The sequence below is a fragment of the Neodiprion fabricii genome, chromosome 1, assembly GCF_021155785.1.
Source record: "Neodiprion fabricii isolate iyNeoFabr1 chromosome 1, iyNeoFabr1.1, whole genome shotgun sequence".
NCBI classification, from domain to species: Eukaryota; Metazoa; Arthropoda; class Insecta; order Hymenoptera; family Diprionidae; genus Neodiprion; species Neodiprion fabricii.
In genome coordinates, this window is record NC_060239.1 from 29,660,895 (window position 1) to 29,679,112 (window position 18,218).

The following is an 18,218-nucleotide window of genomic DNA, read 5'->3' on the forward strand; positions in this document are numbered from 1 at the left end:
AATTGCAAAATAACTTGCGATTCGCATTTCAACGCGCCTACACGCGGTGTGGAAATTTTTTCACGCATGACTACGAAAAGTTTACGTATTACAGAATTTTGAAAACTCGGGAGAAAAAAAATAGGTACAAGTACGTCATCCGAATTTTTTCTTTCCACCGTTTCTAGCGGTTCCCTGCAGATTCCGGAAGGGATGTTGGGTATTGCAGTGGGCGGGTCGGGGATACACTTTTACGAAATGGATTGATGTAATGCGAAGTTTTGTAATTGCCGGCGGCATGGCCTGCGGGTATACGAATAGGATTTAAAATTAAGTAAAGATTAATATCACGCCGTGAATCGTGAAAGACAGATTGCTTTTCGGATTTAATACTAATAATGTTGTCGTTTGGCATAACCGCAGCGCACAACGTCGTGTTTACACCTCGTACATATTATATTCTACCTACACGTCTCGAAAACTTTTCACCGCAATCATAACGTCGTCACCTACCCGGCTCTCATCGTCATTACAGTCAAGAGCGAACGGGGGGCTATTTTTTCTCGAAACTGTCATCCTAGCTGCGCAAAGTCCTCGCCCGAACGAGGACGCGAAATAGTTCGGGCCCCTCGGGCTTTGGGTCCAGGTGAGGCCCTCTCACTCGATACACACGCGCGGTCGAACGAACGAAACTGGCAAATGAAGTTGTAACGACACGCAATTAGCGTTGACAACTTGACAAGCCGCTGTCATAACGCGTATTTAACGCCGCGCCGTCAGCGGTTGGCGTTTCTCAATTCCGACGCATGCTTTGCCATCGTAATTTAAACGCCCCTGAGTCAAAGTAACAGTATTTTACGGGGAAAAGGTAAATAAAGTATATTTTCAAAGTACAAGTCGGAAAAGCTGCAGAAATGAATTTGAATATACATTCGATGTAGGGTCTTTTAAATTATAAGGGTAGTGCTGCGATGAATCGGGCATATAACAACACTGTTAAGAATTTCTGCATGGAACTTTCTACACTGCAATTGGAAGTTTTATTCGGATACGTAACGGGGAATTTACCACACATTTACTGTTTATGCAATTTACAAACACAATAAATTTACTACACAATTTAGAAAATTCCAATCACGATTTTGTGTTTGTCCTACAAATAGTTCAATAAAAAATTTTCATTGTAAATTTAAGACAAATACACAGGAATTTACGCTGCCTAAGCTGATTTGTAAATTTGCAGCCTGATTTCATAAATTGACAACTCTTTCGTACAATAAACGTGTGATAAATTCACAATAATTTTTAACAACGAACGCTCTATTCTATCCCTCTTTTGACAACGCTCACTCTCGTACGCGTACGCCGACGGCCGCAAAGAATACGAATCCTTTCCATACACCGCGCTCGCGCTTTTCTCGCTCTACGTGGAATGAAACAGGAAATCTTTTTGCTGCGGGTGGAAAATTGCGCGCAGCCCGGAGAGCCATCGCAATTGTCGATGCTGAATACTCGCGCTGCAGTTTCTTTTTTCGACCCGCCTACCCGCGGTGCATGCTCACCCGCGGATGATCCCTCGGATCACGGGGCATCCCGCCTCTTCCACGACGGCACGGACCGAACGACATATCGAGAGTGAGCCAGCAGCAGCACCTCGGCATTGTTCCCGCAGCGTGTACACGCGGCAGGCTTCTCTTCCTAAGATTTTTTCTCCGATCTTCGAGCGGGACTGGAACGCGTGAGCCCACCTGGGGCGCCGCGGATCATCGGACGTGTATAACTTCTTCTCCGGTTCCCACACGTCCGGCGGTTCCCACACCGGCACACGTCCGATCGGATGTAAGAAGAAATTTTCGACGTTTTTTCTTGCAACGTTTTTCATCGGTAGTTGCATCGGCCGATTAGCCAGTGTGCATGCAAGCGATGCGCTCGTCAAACTCAGCGCGAAGAAAACAGCTCTCGTACCTCGGCTATCGCCAAAGGCTATACAGCCATGCGTCACCGGAAGCGGTCTGTAATACCTCGCGCTCCTCGGGCCGGATGTGTCGGCGCTTCGATACCTCCGATCACTCGGGAATCGTCAAGCGTGTGAAATAGCGGACTCCGCGTTGGCGGGGAGGGGAGGGAAATACCGAGCCGAGCTCGCGGAGCTCGGGAACCGGTGCCAAAGGTCAGTCAGACGCGTCATGCGAGTTCTGCCCGTGGACACGTGGGGCAATCTGGAGCAATCTGTATCCCCGCTGATTCTCGACGCCGAGCCGCCACGCGATCCGCTTCTTCTACCGATGCGAGCCGCATCCTCGAGGTGTAATCACTCGGCTCGGATTCTCGGTTGGGCCAATTGCAATTTTTATATTCTCCATCTGGCCCCGCGATAGCTCGCAGCTCGCTGCTGCTGTTGTTGTTGTTGGTGTTGTTCTTCTTCTTCTTCTTCCTCCTCCTCCTGCAGGTAGGCAGGAGTTATTCCCCCCGCGTCGAGTTTGATTAATCTTGCAGGGCGGTGCTCGGAAAGAAACGGTTGTGTATATTCATAGCATTGGTCCGCGGCATCTCTATTCGGACTTTCGAAAAACCGAAAGTCGAACACGATCCTGTATATATGTATGTATACTGATTTTTATATCTTTCCTATATGTACCGTAGGCATATATGCATGATCGCCCGTTAGCATCTTAAACTCGGGGGTCACAGGACCGTGAGAGAAACCTGTACGATGTATCGGAGATTTATAGACTCTGGAAGCTTTATCGAATATCGAACTCGGCGCTAATCAGTCCAGTCTTTTTCAGCTCGGTCGTCTCTTACTTTTGTTCGCAAGATTTCGGTTCAGCATTATTCACGGATAGGAAGAAACGCGATAATTGATCAGCAAGTGATATACAATATGGGAAATTTTTTAGGAAGTTTCTATTTCGAATGTTCTAACGATTACTCAAATCTCACATTGATAGATGTTGTTTGTACACAGCGTTGAGAGTACCTTTAATTTCCTAAGGGCAACGGAATGCAAATAAAATTCCAAGGAAAATGTAAGTTGCAAATATTTTTCGAGGATGTGACGCACGAACCGACAGCTGCAAAAATTATCAAGTGGAGATAATGAAAACCAAGCTCGATCGAGTTACTCTGACTGAATTTGAAAGCGATGCGCGCGTAAAGTAGTTGCGAAAAAATAGATCTGTGTGGAAAAGTCGGGCCAGCAAACTTTGATGTTCCGGTTGTGGGAACCGGCGGTTCTTTCCGTATACCGAGGAAGAAGTGAAAGGTCTTCTCGGACCCAGCGCGCGTATTTGGAGCACGGCGAAGAGCGAAGGCACGGATCGCCTCCCTGCAGCCCGAGAGTGCGTAGGCAATCACGTGTGTGTTCATGCAGGGTTCGGGGGATTGCGGGCAGCGGGCCCCGCGCCGCGGTAATCGGCCATAAACCGCACACGCGTTCTCCGGGGCCTGATGCCCTCCGCCCCGTGGCGCTCACGATCCCGGCTCCGCGGAGCGCCGTTTACGTCCAAACCTGCGGAACTCGAGACCGCGGCCGAAGTACCTACTGAATCTTTTTGTCTATTCGCGGCAATCGCTCGTACCTGCAGCCCCTGCATGCCCCGGCGCATGGCGCGGCGGTCATCAGCTCCGTTCGCAGTAATCATGGGCAAGGAAATGGGAAGGCGATCCTCCGGTGCCTCTGAACTGGTAATTAACGACTTATAAGGATGCGTAAGCCTCTTTGACGGCCCTAAAACGCGGTTCTTTCACTCGCAATTCTGACCACGCGCGAAAGAGTTGGAAGATGTCCTTCACGGATGTTTAGCGCCTGGAGGGTCGATGCTTGAATTTTGAAAATCGATGTGATGTAATTTTTAACCTAGATACGGCTACTGACGATTCTTATTTCTATATGTGGCCTTGGCTTGCTACATATTCTTATTTATTGTGAACAATCTATGTTTTGATCTTCCGTATGCTTTGACATTTATACGTTTTAATTTTCTATGCTTGAAAATTTTGTGTAACAGATTCTTAGCTTTCGAATATCATACATTTTGACCCTTGCATAGAGTGAAGGCATTATACTTTTTGACAGTTGCCCAGGAAATTGATCGAAACTCAGAGCGATAACTTTGGATTAAGGATTCGAGATTCTAGCATTGGTTTAAAATGACAATCGATGAAAGTAATTATCCAAATTATTATTTTTAAAAGAACCGAAACTGCAACTATATAATTAGCAGCGATTCCTGAGACGAAATTATAGCTTCTTGAAGTATGCCCGAAAATATGTCGGAGAAGGTACAGAGTCCTTATTATCTCGTTCCCATTAACACAGAAATTATTGATAAAAAGGAAGATATCTTTAGCTCCGGAAAGGGTCGGCTAAAAACCTTCGTAGAGAAATTGGGAATGTCAAGGAGTTATTTATTTTCAAATAAAACTTGAAATGGAATGCAAATTGACTATATAGCGGGGGAGTAACTCGAAGTATGTATAAATGGATCGATTGTCCTCGTCTGGTGCAGAGCAGCGGATCATAGAACTTATACATGCACGCGGGTATTGTTTCGCCGTTGGTTCGTTCAGTCCCTGTATCTCAACTCGAATAATATAATTATTACTCCGAGTAATTACAACTTTTGACCGTCTGATCTGACAATGAGTGATATACCGAGGTAGTTATTACCCGTTCACCGATTTCGGACTCACGAGCCATTGACCCGGTGATAAAACTTTATATACTCCAACTTGATTTCGTTTCTTGTTTTCTTCATCACTTATGCAGCGCAGGGCCATTTCCCTTCCGAATACAACAGCCGAGGTTCCCTTTCTCGGCTATCTTCTCCCTCCAATTTTTTCCTCTCACTCTCTTTCAGCTCTGCTCTGCCCTCGGCATCGCAGTCACAGCCGCCTTCCATTCGACTGCCTATTTTAAATTTAATGTAACGAAAGCTCGCGAACCGAAGACAACGCCCTTACTTATATACGTCGAGTCAAGTCCTCGGGGTGCGAAGGGGGGTAACGGGGAGAGGCTGATGAGGGGCGGGGGCGGGGGCGAGGGCGGCAGGAAAGAGGGGGAGGTGGGGTAGGGGCGCAGGCTAGGTATGTATGAGCAGAAGAAAGCGCGGGTCGATTAAAAGTAGCGAGGGTGTTTCTCCTCTCGTTACCGGAGCAAGCGAGATGCTGCGGCAAGGGGTACGGAGAGGCGACGAGAGGGAGAGGGAGTAGGAGAGAAAGAGAAAGAGAAAGAGAAAGAGAAAGAGAAGGAGAAAGAGAGATAAAGTGCGGGAGAGATACGCGGAGAGAGGTGGGAGCTCGGCTCCAGGGGTTGAAATGCCGCCACCGGGGACTCAAGAATCTCAACCCTTATTTCGATTTAAGTAAGGAAAGGGTTGCCGGAGACGAGAAACTCTTCTTCTTCTTCTTCTTCTTCTTCTTCTTCTTCTTCTTCTTCTTCTTTGGCTTTGCAACAATCTTGGATACGTATTTTTACTCTGGCCTTTACACTCGGTACACGACAATTATTTCTGACCGCAATTCTTCACCACAACTCGGACACGTCGCGATAGGTAAAATTCTTTTTCCCACCAGCCGACTAAAACCACGACAACGGTCGATGTATTTTCACCTATTGAAACGTGACTCAGTCACTGTCTTCGTATTCTCATTCCGAATCAAGCAGCTGGATTCAAACTGTAGGGTTGTTCGAAAGTTTTACTTCGCGGGAGAAACTTCGATTCGTTAACTGGGTAACATTTGACCCTATTACTCCCTGGAATTAAGTTAATTCTATTCTAACGATGGGTATACGCCATCGGGAAGTTACTAATCTCAAGGGGGTGTGCATTTCGCGATCGGGTGAAAAATAACCTCCGTTCACTATTCGTCCGGCTGTGCACTGGGATGGAAATAAGAGGGAATCTGGGATCAGCTATCCGTTGGACACATCTCGGCGTTCTTCTCTTTCGGCAATATTACAGTAATTTGATCGTCCGATTTCACCTTATTTTCACCCTGCATGAAAATTCGCACCAGATAAGTGGATATAGAATTTTTTTTATATTTATTCATCAGTCCACATAACTCAATTCATTCGCTGCACATCGAAATCTCTTTCCTGAAATACTTCCTACGAAAACAGGGGAAATTTTATTGAATTTTATAAGCTTCTGAAAGCTGGTTCTAACCTGTTTGAAATCCGAATTACTTACTTTTGTTTTGCGGATTGTTTATACATATCTTCGAATAGGGATAAAAAACCACGAGATGTCGAGTGTTCGAAGTTGTTTACGTCGGCAACTCTGAAGAGGGAGAGTGAAAAAAAAAAAAAAAAATTACAAAAAACTTTAAACTCATACCGCTGGTTCGATACAATCTGCAATTACGCTGCACGATTATCATTTTGTTACGAAAAATCGCATTTATGATAGATAAGAAAAAAAAAAAAACAAAAATCATATCATCATAGGCAACATTACAAACTACGTAAACGGTGAGCGGATGGATATACTTGACGAATTTTTAGCAATCTAAAATCGAGCGAATCGATTGACCACATGATCGGCGAAGCGCCGACCGCGTCTTCGAAGTGTAACTTTACACTCTGATTCGCACGGTGGACAGAAGTCGTCGATCGCGATGATTCGCAACTCTCGATGCAATCGCGGACTTGCCGTTTTTCACACTTCTCTCACGCACGCTCGATGCAGTCCGATAATCGGTATAAAAATTCTACGTAGTCTACAACGAAACCGCGGCGTGGACGAGCGGTAAAAATTCATCGGCCAAAACCAAAACTCTCGAAGCGATCTCGCCGCGTCCGTCTTCTCGGTCCGCGTCTCATTGTCAGCTCCGAAGAGAATTGCCCGAGTCAGCTGGGCCTGCAGCTCGAATCTTAATTTAACGCATCGGAGATTACCCCCCGTGATCGCAGACAACCCCGAACCGATCGGTTGCCGATCATCTGCCGATCTCGCGGTGCACCTGACTCGACCGAAGGCCGCTGGTGGCATCTTCGACCAACCGCCGGCCAACGGGTGGAAACACCTGCCAGAAGAGATTCTCGATCGGCGTGAAATCGTTAGCGCGGAGCGTCTCCGGCAGCTCGGGCGACCCTTATTAACGGAATATATTACATCTTTATTTTTTTATTGCTTGCTCGTTTTAAATCCACTCGTCGCCTCGCTGCGTTATCCCCGTTTTTCTCTGATCACCGTGCAGTTACACCTTATCGAGTTAATTCATATTTCTTTTTCTTTCTCAACGAAAGGATGCGTGACGTTTGTGTACAGCTGGCGTCCCGTTCACAGGTTCCGTTTCATTGTTGCGTATTGATTTTTTTTCTCTCCTTCAAGTGTAATCATGTTTAAGCTAAGAGAAAAAATGATGTTATTAAACAATTATAGCGATATGAAAAATATATCGAGTATCGTAGAAATATATAGCGGACCAACGGGTTGAAAATGAACACCGTCAAGTATGCAATTTATTGTACAATTACGTCGGAAAATATCTCTATTGAAGTGGAAAATTCGGGTGGATTTCTCTTTTTCAATGTATAATATCACGAGGGCACAATTTAATCGGCATAGAAACCTCAGCGGCGCTATACCTATACACCATATACATACAATATATACATATATACCTAATACACTAAAATAAAAAGAAAACTGTCCTTGCGCGGAGTGCACGACGCGTTGCGACTTAATTTTTTGCAATTTTTCTTAGTGGAAATCGCGCGACTGAAAGTAGGTAGCGTTGTAGTACAGACGGAGTTTACGAGTTGCGGTGCACACGTCGGTCCATTATCGAGAGGCAAACAATTAGCAATACAGGTAGTAAGAGCAACGGCGGCGTAAACTCCACGGGAGATGAATTCTATCCCGTTCTCGTAATATTTCTTACGTGCATACAAGGCGTATGCGTGCGTACAGGTATGCAGGTATACACGATATATATCCGAGGGGGGGCACCGACTCGTTACGAAAGCGTGCGCGCGGGGGGGGGGGGGGGGGGGCCGGGGTGGATCGGGCACCTATGAAGCATGACTCAGGGCGCAGGAAGGGCCCGGTCATCATTTGTAGTTCGTATTAAACGAATTATAGCGATAAAGACGGTAACAAAGCGGTCTATATTTATATCTGGCTAATAAGTTGGCGCGGGGTGGGGGACTCATCGGGGCCCCATCGGCATGTGTTGCAGGCTCGTTCGATCTCCTCGCTGCGAGTTCTTCTCTCCGCGGGCGGGGCTGGACCCGATTCGATTTGTCGTGTACAATCGTGTTCGGCTACACGGCGCTCTACACGGCTGCACAAGGCCCCCTGTTGCCCCTCTCTTCGCCCCCCTCCCCGCCCCATCCAAGCAACCCACCGGAGCAAGGCAGCGCCCGGTTCCGCGGCGCATGCATGGGCCTCACGTGCTTGCAGCGAGGGGCCCACCTGTAGACGTGTCGCTTCGGGGACCGAGACTCGCGTGTGCGCGCGTGTGCGTGCATCGGATGATGATACTCGATCGGACGAGGGAGAACACAGGAACCGCGCGAGCGATGACCAGCGAAAAACCCGCTAACAATGATTGTCCGCTTATGGGTTCGATCTCTTTCAAAATGTCTCTCTGCCTCCCTCCCCTCCCCCCCGCCTTCCGCAACCCGGCATCGTCACCACCGAGACCACCGGCCTCCTTCGGCTCGCTCATCCGTCCGTTTATCTTCCGACGTCGCGGTCACTGACGCGAACAGCCATCGGACACACCCGGCTGACCGATTAGAGCGGTATAAAGGTCGCTACACAAGTGCATCACGGAGGAGTGCCCGGATACTCACTCGCCAATTGTCAAGTGCAAGTTCGGCGATTCGTTTCTTTTACTTTTTCTTTTTCTTCTTCTTTTTATTCCTTACCGTTGAGCTTGTCGATGGAAGGTTATACGGACGGGGATTGCGACAAGAAGGATGCGTTGAGAATTAATTGGACGCTGGGTCCGAGTCCTACAACACTGATCCTCACGAACAAAAAGGGTGTTTGATTACCTAGAAATACCGCTTTTGAGGAAGGATATCTCTTTGGTACATGGAATGAACGTCCGTCTCTATAGAAGAGACAAAGTTATACTCACTCGTATTTTTTACAATGCAAAAGTTGTATTTTGCCAGGTTGAATGGTGAGGATTAATGCCTATTGTTTCCATTTACTTGCACAGGCAACGGCCCGCAGAAGTCGGCTCATTAAGAGAGTTCGGTGTGTGCAAAGTTTACGTATCTAAATAAGCTCCTCAAGCCTTTTGAAAACCCGCCATATTGCTTCGAGTTTGTCACACACTTGCACGATACATCGTCAAAGCAATTTATTTCTCACGCAGTCATTCGGCATGATGCAAATGCGAAGATTTCGGCCATTCTTCCATGTCTCGTAGTCGACCGTACGACAAACATCCGCACCTTCCGTATCTTCGCCCCGATATTCGTCGAGCAATTTGGAATGCGGAGAGTGAAATTCAAAGGCGCCGGAAAACTTGGTGCATGGGATTAGAAACTTCCTTTCCCCTTTTCGCGAGGGCACGGTGAACTCGTTTAAAGGGCGTAAAGTTTCTTCGGAACTAAGCCGCGTACGCGCGTTTCCGGTAATTTCGCTTCGACGCCTGGCCGATGGTCAGGCGCGGGATGATAACCAGCGAGATCGGCGCGAATCTGGTCCGTCTCTTCCCAGAAAATGTGAAACGAGTGAATGAACGCGGCGGCCTTTAAGCGGAGCGACGTAGGCGTCGGTGTTGGCAGAGGGGAATTAAGAATGAATGAACGTCCCTGGGCGTTTCGGCCCTAATTATGTCATAACAATTCAACTTCTCGCAGGCGGCGTTTTCTTCCCGCGAGCTTCGCCTCGGTTTTTGCCCTCCGCGCGGCGAACGATTATAGAGCCATGGATGTGCAGCGCTCGAAAATAACGAGCGGAGATCGGAACCACGATCCTTCGGACGATCAATGATCATCGCTGAACGTCCGGAGTTGCTCGGGATCCCGGCAGCGAGTCGGTCGTGAGCTCTGGATTAGCTCTAGCGGAAGCGGCCGCATGCCTCCTCCGCAGAAACCATGACTAGAACACCTCAGCCCCTTGGATCCCCACCCTGGCCTGCGTTTGCCCAAGGTTCCTGGCGTTCTGCTCGCGGACCACAGCCTCCCATTGTTCCTCGAACCAGAGAGACGCGGAATCATCTTTGTTTGGAGAACGCGTATACTTCACCCGCGTAGGCTCGCGGCTGTATGGGTGTATCGCTTATACTCCGCCGCGCAACACGTTTCACACTTAAATCTTGTAACTGAGCTGTTTTGCGCACCGATACCTCTCCTCGTGATCCAGCTCCTCCCTGCACGTTCTTCGCCTTGCCTTGCCTTGCCTTGCCTTCCCATTTTTTTTACTCTCCTTTTCTCACAATGGTCAAGTTTTCCTGTACCCTTCTTGTGTCTTGCAGACCTTTACGTGTATTACTCGTAAAACCACGACGTGTATAAAACCGTCTTGCAGGATGCGGAGAACGAGCTTTACGCGTTATATCATCAATTAATATTTTTATTATTATACACGGTAAAGATTCTCATCATCGAACCGAGCGGGTGGAAAAAGTTTAAACAGGTAAAAACTTGTACGTTGTCTAACTTGCGCCGATGGCTTGACATTGGCAAGAAATGCGTCATCGTTACGCGAGCTTACATCGAATGACAATCACGATCAGATATAGATATGCGTATCGTATAAGGAATAGCTCATGTTTTCTTCACGAAAATGAAGATCACCACCAACTCTCTATCAGTTCAAGCTACAGTCTAGCTTATCGTTAAACGGTCAATTGGTAATTGATTTTTTATCGTAACGAAGATACACATGTACAGCTGCGAATAGTTGAAAAACCGAAAGGAGGTGCAGTTTACCGTGCATCGCGTAGATTGCGGAGTAAATATTGATAACTGAGAACCGAAAGGGCATAACACACATGGTTTTATAAGCGATCGATAATTTTATGAAACGAAGAAAAGCGGATTTATCCGGCATATCTGAGAAACAGTAGTTTATGTCCTTTTGATTCTCAGTCCAGTGTATATATTATATATAACAATATAACAACAATAGCTGATAGTCACTCTCATTTCATCGATTTCATTCCGTATAAAAATAGAACGTCTCGTCTAATACAGCGTGATATTTATACAGTGTGTGAAATGAGCTCGGGAATGAATGGGTCTTCTTTTTTTTTTATGGTATAACTAATACGCAGTTCGGTCGAAACGCTTACACTTCCGCTGTAGCATTGAGGTTGAAGAAACGGAGGAAAGAAAAAGAAAATATGTATATATGTGTGCGTTCGTGTGTGTACAGAACGAAAAGAGGAAAGAAAAGAAAAGAAACGATAAACAAATAAGAGGAAAAGAAGATCGTAGACGTTCCGGGAACGTTCTATATCCCAAAAAGTAATCACACCGCGATATATAGCTGTATCTGTCAAAACGTGGGCACGGCTTTGATAAGTCCGAGCAAGAACCCGGCTCTGCCTCATTCATGGATTCGACGGGGAAGTTTTTACCGAATGTTCTCACCGACTACGAGTAAGAAGGAATGCCGCAGCCTCGCCGTGCCGCGGGGTCACGTGGGGTACCAACACAGGATGTATTTGCTACAATTCCCCGGCCCGCCTGCATCCACACAAACGCAAACAGGCACGAATTCACGCCGATTCGGAACGTGGAAGAGTGTGAACGTCGTCGGACGTCGAGTGCAAAAAACGGGCTGATGCACGCGTGTGTGGCCCGGCGATTCATCGTTCAATTCCCATTAACGGGCCTGACGGACCCCCGCCAATTCGGGCCCCGCTCGATCCACCTTACGATCAGTCGTCTTCTCGATCTCATCGTCACGAGGATTACCTACGTACACGGACGCGGCCAGAAACGGCCCACACTCTCCACGGTACATTAAAACAATTACCGTTGCCGCTACACGCAGGCATAATAATCCTCAAGCCGTACACCTTGTAACATTCGAGTCCCAGGTCCTCGCGGCAGGACCGAGCGAGACTACTTTTTGTTTCACCGACTTTTTCTTGCACGGGTTGTCGTACTTGTACAACACCCACCTAGTTTCGTGTGAATTATGCGACATCGCGGTTTAATTGATCGCCGTTGCGCATCAAACACCGCAGCATCCATGAGAAGCGGAGAAATCCTTGGAGGGTATGTGAATCTAATTTGAGGCCAGAAACTACGGCGGCCTTATTCTTCCTCAATTAACGCGATTTGCCGTTTTTCCTCCATGCTTGTGATGTAACGTCTCCGCATCTGGACGCGGCGTGAATGATCCGATACCGATTCCCGATTCTCGTGATACACTCTCCGGCATGGCTGCCTCCTCGGACACGGATCACTCCCGCATCTCGTCTCGAACGGAATGGGACAGACCGCGCGAATCGAGTTAATGTGGGGTCGTGCGCGCCGAGTGTGGGAAGCTCCGTCGTAGGGGTCCGCCGAGAGGGCCTGACTAAAACCCTAAAAAACTGACCGATAACTCTCCAATACCCGTAACTCCGCACTTGGACGCCCGCGCTTCTTATTGCGCTAACCAGGAACGAGGAGAGTAAGTTTCTGGTGGACGTTTGTATACCCACTCGGAAACGTCTGGATGTAGGAGGATCCGTTCGACGATTCAATCAAATCCTTATCCCAATGAGAGAACAATAGCGGCGACCGGCGTCGGCGTGGCATTGTCGGAGTTTGCGGTCGTAGCGCGTACCGGATTCTCGACGTGTTGATATTCCATGCAATCACGGTCCACTCTCCGCAGTTTTCAGAGATTCGCAGAGCCAACGTCACTCCGCGATCTATCAACGGTTTGCCGTAGCATTCGCATTCCCGCGGTGCTCGTAATTGCTGTGCAAACGATGAGCTGCGGAGATCCGATGCAACGATCGTTCTGTCACCTCGGACGAATTAGTCCAAGAAGATCGGAGTCATTGACTCCACTTCCGGTCGTCATCTCCGTCGCACTCGCAGTGGTTGAGAATATAGTTGACTAGCTTCTTCGCCGCCTTGGTTCGGGACAAAAGTTCCTTATAACGTGGCTGCGTCGTAAAGTAGCGTACCTGCAGAGTAGCTAATCATTGCTCGACGCTCCTCGTCTGCGCTGGGGGAATCGGAGGGATCCGCATGGTGGGAAGTCGCAGGGAAAGAGTCGTCAATGAACGAAAAGATCGCAACGGTGCCGAGATGCGTGTAGGACGGTGAAATGTGCCTAGCAAAGTAAGCGAACGAATTTTCGGAGGGAAATATTACTATCGCCTCGGTGCTCCGAATCAACAGGTGCGCCTAAGGTGGATTTTTGAATCAATCGAATCGAACACGCGGCCCCGCGACCGATCGGCTTCGAAAATGGGCGAGGAGGCAACATACACTCGCGTTTCTAATTAACAGCCGGGCCTATCGATGAATCTTGGCAGCGAGTCTTACCAGCCAGAGAGATGTAACGCTTTGATTACCTTCTAACGAAGCCGTCGTCACTGCGTGGTGTGTATAATGGGTGTGTACCGCGGCAAAATGCGATACGGTGAGAGGGGGAGAGGAAGAGAGGGAGGGATAGAGAGAGACAGACAGAGAGAGAGAGAGAGAGAGAGAGAGAGGATGCGCGAGCTCGTGCAGCCTGAACGGCGAGTTTATATAGTGTAACACCTGGAGATAATTGAGAGTCTTAGGGGCGGCGGACGCGGAATCGTGACAGCGGGCGTTTTTCCCGTCTTCGTTTCTATCTCTCTCCACATTTTGTCTCCGATTACTCAACTGATTTTCGCCCGCGGATTAACGCCTACACCTCGCGGAAACTAACGAAGCTCATGGATCCCCGCCGGGTGTGTGGCGAGTCTTCAAACTTACGAAGAACGGAGGATTCGATAAAAGTTTACCGGAGCGAAGCCTAGGCATCGTGGTGTAAAAAAGTAAAGAAAAATAAATAAATAAATAAATGAGAAAATAGATAAATGAAAAGAAAGAAAGAAAACCCGGAAGTTTGAGTCGAAAGGTTCTAAATAATTTCACAAAGACAGTTAGCTCTGACCGTTCGTCCGTGCGAATTACTTAATTACGATCTTTAACGTTAAAATGACTGAAGCGCATCAGACAGAGCGAGCAAAACACCCGGTAAGCGCATATTGCACGCCTCGTACCGTACGTAACGTTTCTATAACCATCGTGAAAACTACAAACCGCCGATGTGTAAGTAGTCATGGATGCCGCTCGATGCCTGGCAGCTCATTTCCGTCCTTAGCGGACGCTGACAATACCCGAGTTCCTACTCGCCTAGAGAGGTGCGTGCACGTGTATGGGGCATTTACCTGCGCTCTGAATTGCACCTAGAAAAGGAGCAGATAGCTAGAGCTACGACGCCCGGAGAGGAGAGGAGAGGAGAGGAGAGTAGAGGAGTCGAGTCGCACCGTATGCACGTTACTTCCCACCACCCAGGGTACAAACGCGAGCACAAAGCGACACGCCTAGTGGTTTTACGATCTCTTGCCGTTAATCTGTCCTGAAACCGCTATTATCTATTGAGTTGGGTACTTTTTGCCTCTTCTCGGCCTCTTGCTCGCCTTTACCTATTAATTTGCGCACGTATGGAGTTCAACCCACGGCGAAGCCACTTCCTTCCCGATTCTGACGCCTGCTTGACGTGCCGCGTTCTATACTCTTATTTGTGCGGAAATCCGTCGCTCGCATCCTAGCTCTTGAAATTTATAGAGGATTCGAGGCCCGTGCATCGGGGGTACACAGGTCCGGTGGTTAGTTTCCGTTGAAAACTCTCGGGATCGCTGGATGTCTCACGCGTGATATAATTCACTTGCGAAAAGCACCGTTATGCAGAAATTATATTATTTTACCCATGGGAATCACTTCGGGGTCACGGCTTACGCCGATTATCTGCTTTCAAATTCGGGCTATTAATTCTCAATCGTCCGTTCGAATTGTTCGCGTTACCACAATTAAACCATTCAGCCGTTCACAGTTCTTGAGTTTCTGTGCCGTCTGCTCGTTATACTGCACGAATGTCTCTATTTGCGGGATCCTCGATATTCACGGCTTGGATTTTCATTTCGTTCGCGTTCCGTCCGGAACGTAGCGCGAATTAAGATCTGAACACGATAAGAGCTCGAGTCTAAGAAAAAACGTTTCGTACATTAGGTTATCCGAAGTACGCACAAGCGTTTTTCACCGCGGTTGAAAGTCAAGCGATACCCGATCGTTGAGCGTTTTTAATTACCGTGCACGCGGTGGTTAAATCGACTGCCGATTGTAGCAGAGTGGTGCAATTTCTGACATTGCGACAGTTCGACTTTAAGAATTAGATATGTATAATAGTTTCAGGTCCGCATGCTTTTCCACTTGCCTCTCGCGTAGCATACCGTCAGCATGATTAAAGTTGCGTGTGGCAAAGAGGTTATTCGTTGATTATCGAAGAAGCGGGGGTTTTTCTGGGAATGGTCGTACCAGAGAGCATCTCGGTTGTGGAGAACGGCTGTCGCAACTTCGGTCTGGTTAGTTAAGAATCACTTTTTACTGTTATTATACCAGGTAGATAAATAGCTGCAGAACTCGAACAGAGAGGGTTGGTAAGTGTCGTGCTCAGCGAAATGCGTTTCGAACTCGTATTTCCCTGTGCGGTTTGTCCATTTTTGAGAACCCTCCTCCTTTTTTCCTATACATCTCCGCGTTCCCTTTACTCTTCTACTATTCTTTTTACTCCATTTCTGCAACGAAGAAACGGACAAACGCAAGAGAACACACCGCGCGGGGCACAGCCCGCTGGTTTTATGGCTCCGTAATGGGGGCCCCTCGGCCTTTACGCACCGAGAACGAAGTTCCTCGCAGAAACGCGGTGCAAGGATCCAATATTTATCCACACGTACACACGATTCTTCATTCCCTCTTCCTGCGGCTGCAGTATCGCGTCTCGTCCAGGCGGAATACACGCTGAATTCGACGTCCTTTGCTTCGTCTTTCGGTACCGCCTGAATTTACGCTTTTCTTTCAACACGGGGAATAAATTTTCCGTTGCATTTGTAAGCGCACTTTTTTTACCGAAAATTACAGGTATTACGGCACAGAATTGTGTTCATCAGTATAAAAACGTTATTAAAGTTAAAGTTACATTTGCGAGTGCTGTCATATAATATTCGACGACTCGTCAAATACCGAAATTGCTCTTGATTATTTACCGCAAGAAAAATGCGTTGTCCAACGGATCGTTCCCGTCAATCTTAAGGGTGTACGTCCCTACACCTTTTATGACTTTTAATCGCGGCTTGGTCTTTATATCCGGTCAGTCTATCGCGATTCGTCAGGTTGCAGAGAACTTCCACGAGACTCTAATGACGGCGTACCGGCGCTGTCTCTGACCGCCTGGAGGAGAACCGCGTTGTGGAAAAACTAGATCTCGGACTGCTCTATAAGCACGCGCTGAATAAGTGGCTAATTCCCTGCGAGTCCAAGGGCGGTAATAATGGCTTGTGGGTCTCGGGACTGGAATCGGTCAATATCGCCTTATTATTGCCGTATTTGAAGACCGTAATACGACCATCCCGAGAATGAAGCAATGTCTCAACATCCTGACTATAGAAATTAAACCCTTAAAGTTTACCGATAACGTTCGAGCAAAGATTCTCCACGTTCGTCAGCGTCAACCGATGAGTCGAAGGCCGTGATCAAAACTGTTTGCAAAAATTCTCTCTATCTCCAAAAAAAAAAAAAAAAAGTAAACAAATAAATAAATATAAAATAATAGCCTGTAAAATGAAGACCAAAATTCCGCGTACCGTACGGTTGTTTTAATCGGACACGTGCTTCACGATAGCCGAGTAAGAAGGAACCTCATTTCAATATGTTACGCGACAAGGTGACAAGAAAGTTGGTAAGAGGTGACTTGAGAATTTCCAAGGATAAAAAGGGTCAGAAAGAAAATAAAAGGCCCTATATAGCGCATACCGCGTTACACGTCGTTCAATTTCACCGAATTATTACACTAGGTATATATGTGCCAGGTGATTTGCAAAGAAAAAGAAAAGGAAAAAAAAAAAGAAAAAGAAACTAACCGGGTTCCCGGTAAGGGAAGCAACCTTAACGCGCAATCCAAATCGCCGCAGGCGGATCCTTCCGTCTATCCGCGATCGCACATCGTGCTCTCTCACGTGTGACAAACTCTGCACATGCACCTTACATCGGTTTGCCGGGTGCAGGCGACACTGCAACGAGAGAACAACGGGATCGGTGCACATCGCGGCCTGTGTCTTCAGCTCCACGGATGTGGGGAAAATAACTTTTGCCCATCGATGCAGCGTCTCGCCGACGTTGTTGGGGGTCATCTCGGAGCCTCGGCCACGTGTAGGTACAATATGATCCTCGGTGTCCGTATACCTTCTTCGTGCCTTCGTATCAAGAACCTCATGTTCTACCGTCCATGCGTGATATGGCGCGATGTGGCGGGGGGGATGCTTGGATTGTTCGTACCGCTTCTTCGATTCTTTCGCTATTCGTTTATCCCCGCTGCAGAGCATATCGGCTTCACTGTGGTCTTCGGCTACTACCTGCACCAACCTGCGGAGCTCGGGCATTCGACATATCCGCTGTTACAGGTAGGTACGGGTACGAAGTTAGGACGCGCTCGTGACTCGGCAGATTCCGGCCGTCCAGGATATGCAGCGACGTTTCTATAACACCGCTTCGGGATCGTTGTTGGATGTTTTTGTCCCCTTGGTTTTACGGGCTGAAAGAACCGGCCGTCTACGTCTCGAGATCATGCGCGTAGTCTCGGGAATCAATTTTCGTGTTCGAGAAATTGGACGAGGTCGGGGACAGTTTTCTCACTCTGAACCACTCGGTCGGACCTTGCAGCCGATTCTGTACTCGAGTTTTATATAAACGTGACGTATAAGCGATGTAATTGAATTGTTCGTTCCATTGTCTGCCCCAGGTGAAAGTAAGACGAACCTCCCAATTCGTACCAAATCTCTCCGGGCTCAAGTTGATCCTAGGAAAGTTGAGCAGAATGTAGAAATGTGCCGGAGTGTTTTTTTCCTCTCTTTTTCAAAGAGATCTATGATCTTTTTATCTTGTTTCAGGTAGAATACGTGTTCGCCCAACGGTCAAGCTTCGGATGTTTGTATTCGCGATTTTTCTCGACGTATTTCACACTGTTGGCGTTATGCTCGGTATTTCCAAGTCGTTGAGTAACGAT

General features: G+C 47.7%; 1 protein-coding gene across 3 annotated transcripts in view; it reads left to right on the forward strand.

Annotated features, from left to right (window-relative positions):
- The window catches only part of LOC124179881 (protein jim lovell), a 121,624-nt gene that overhangs the window by 41,006 nt on the left and 62,400 nt on the right, over positions 1-18,218 (forward strand). The window lies entirely within an intron of this gene.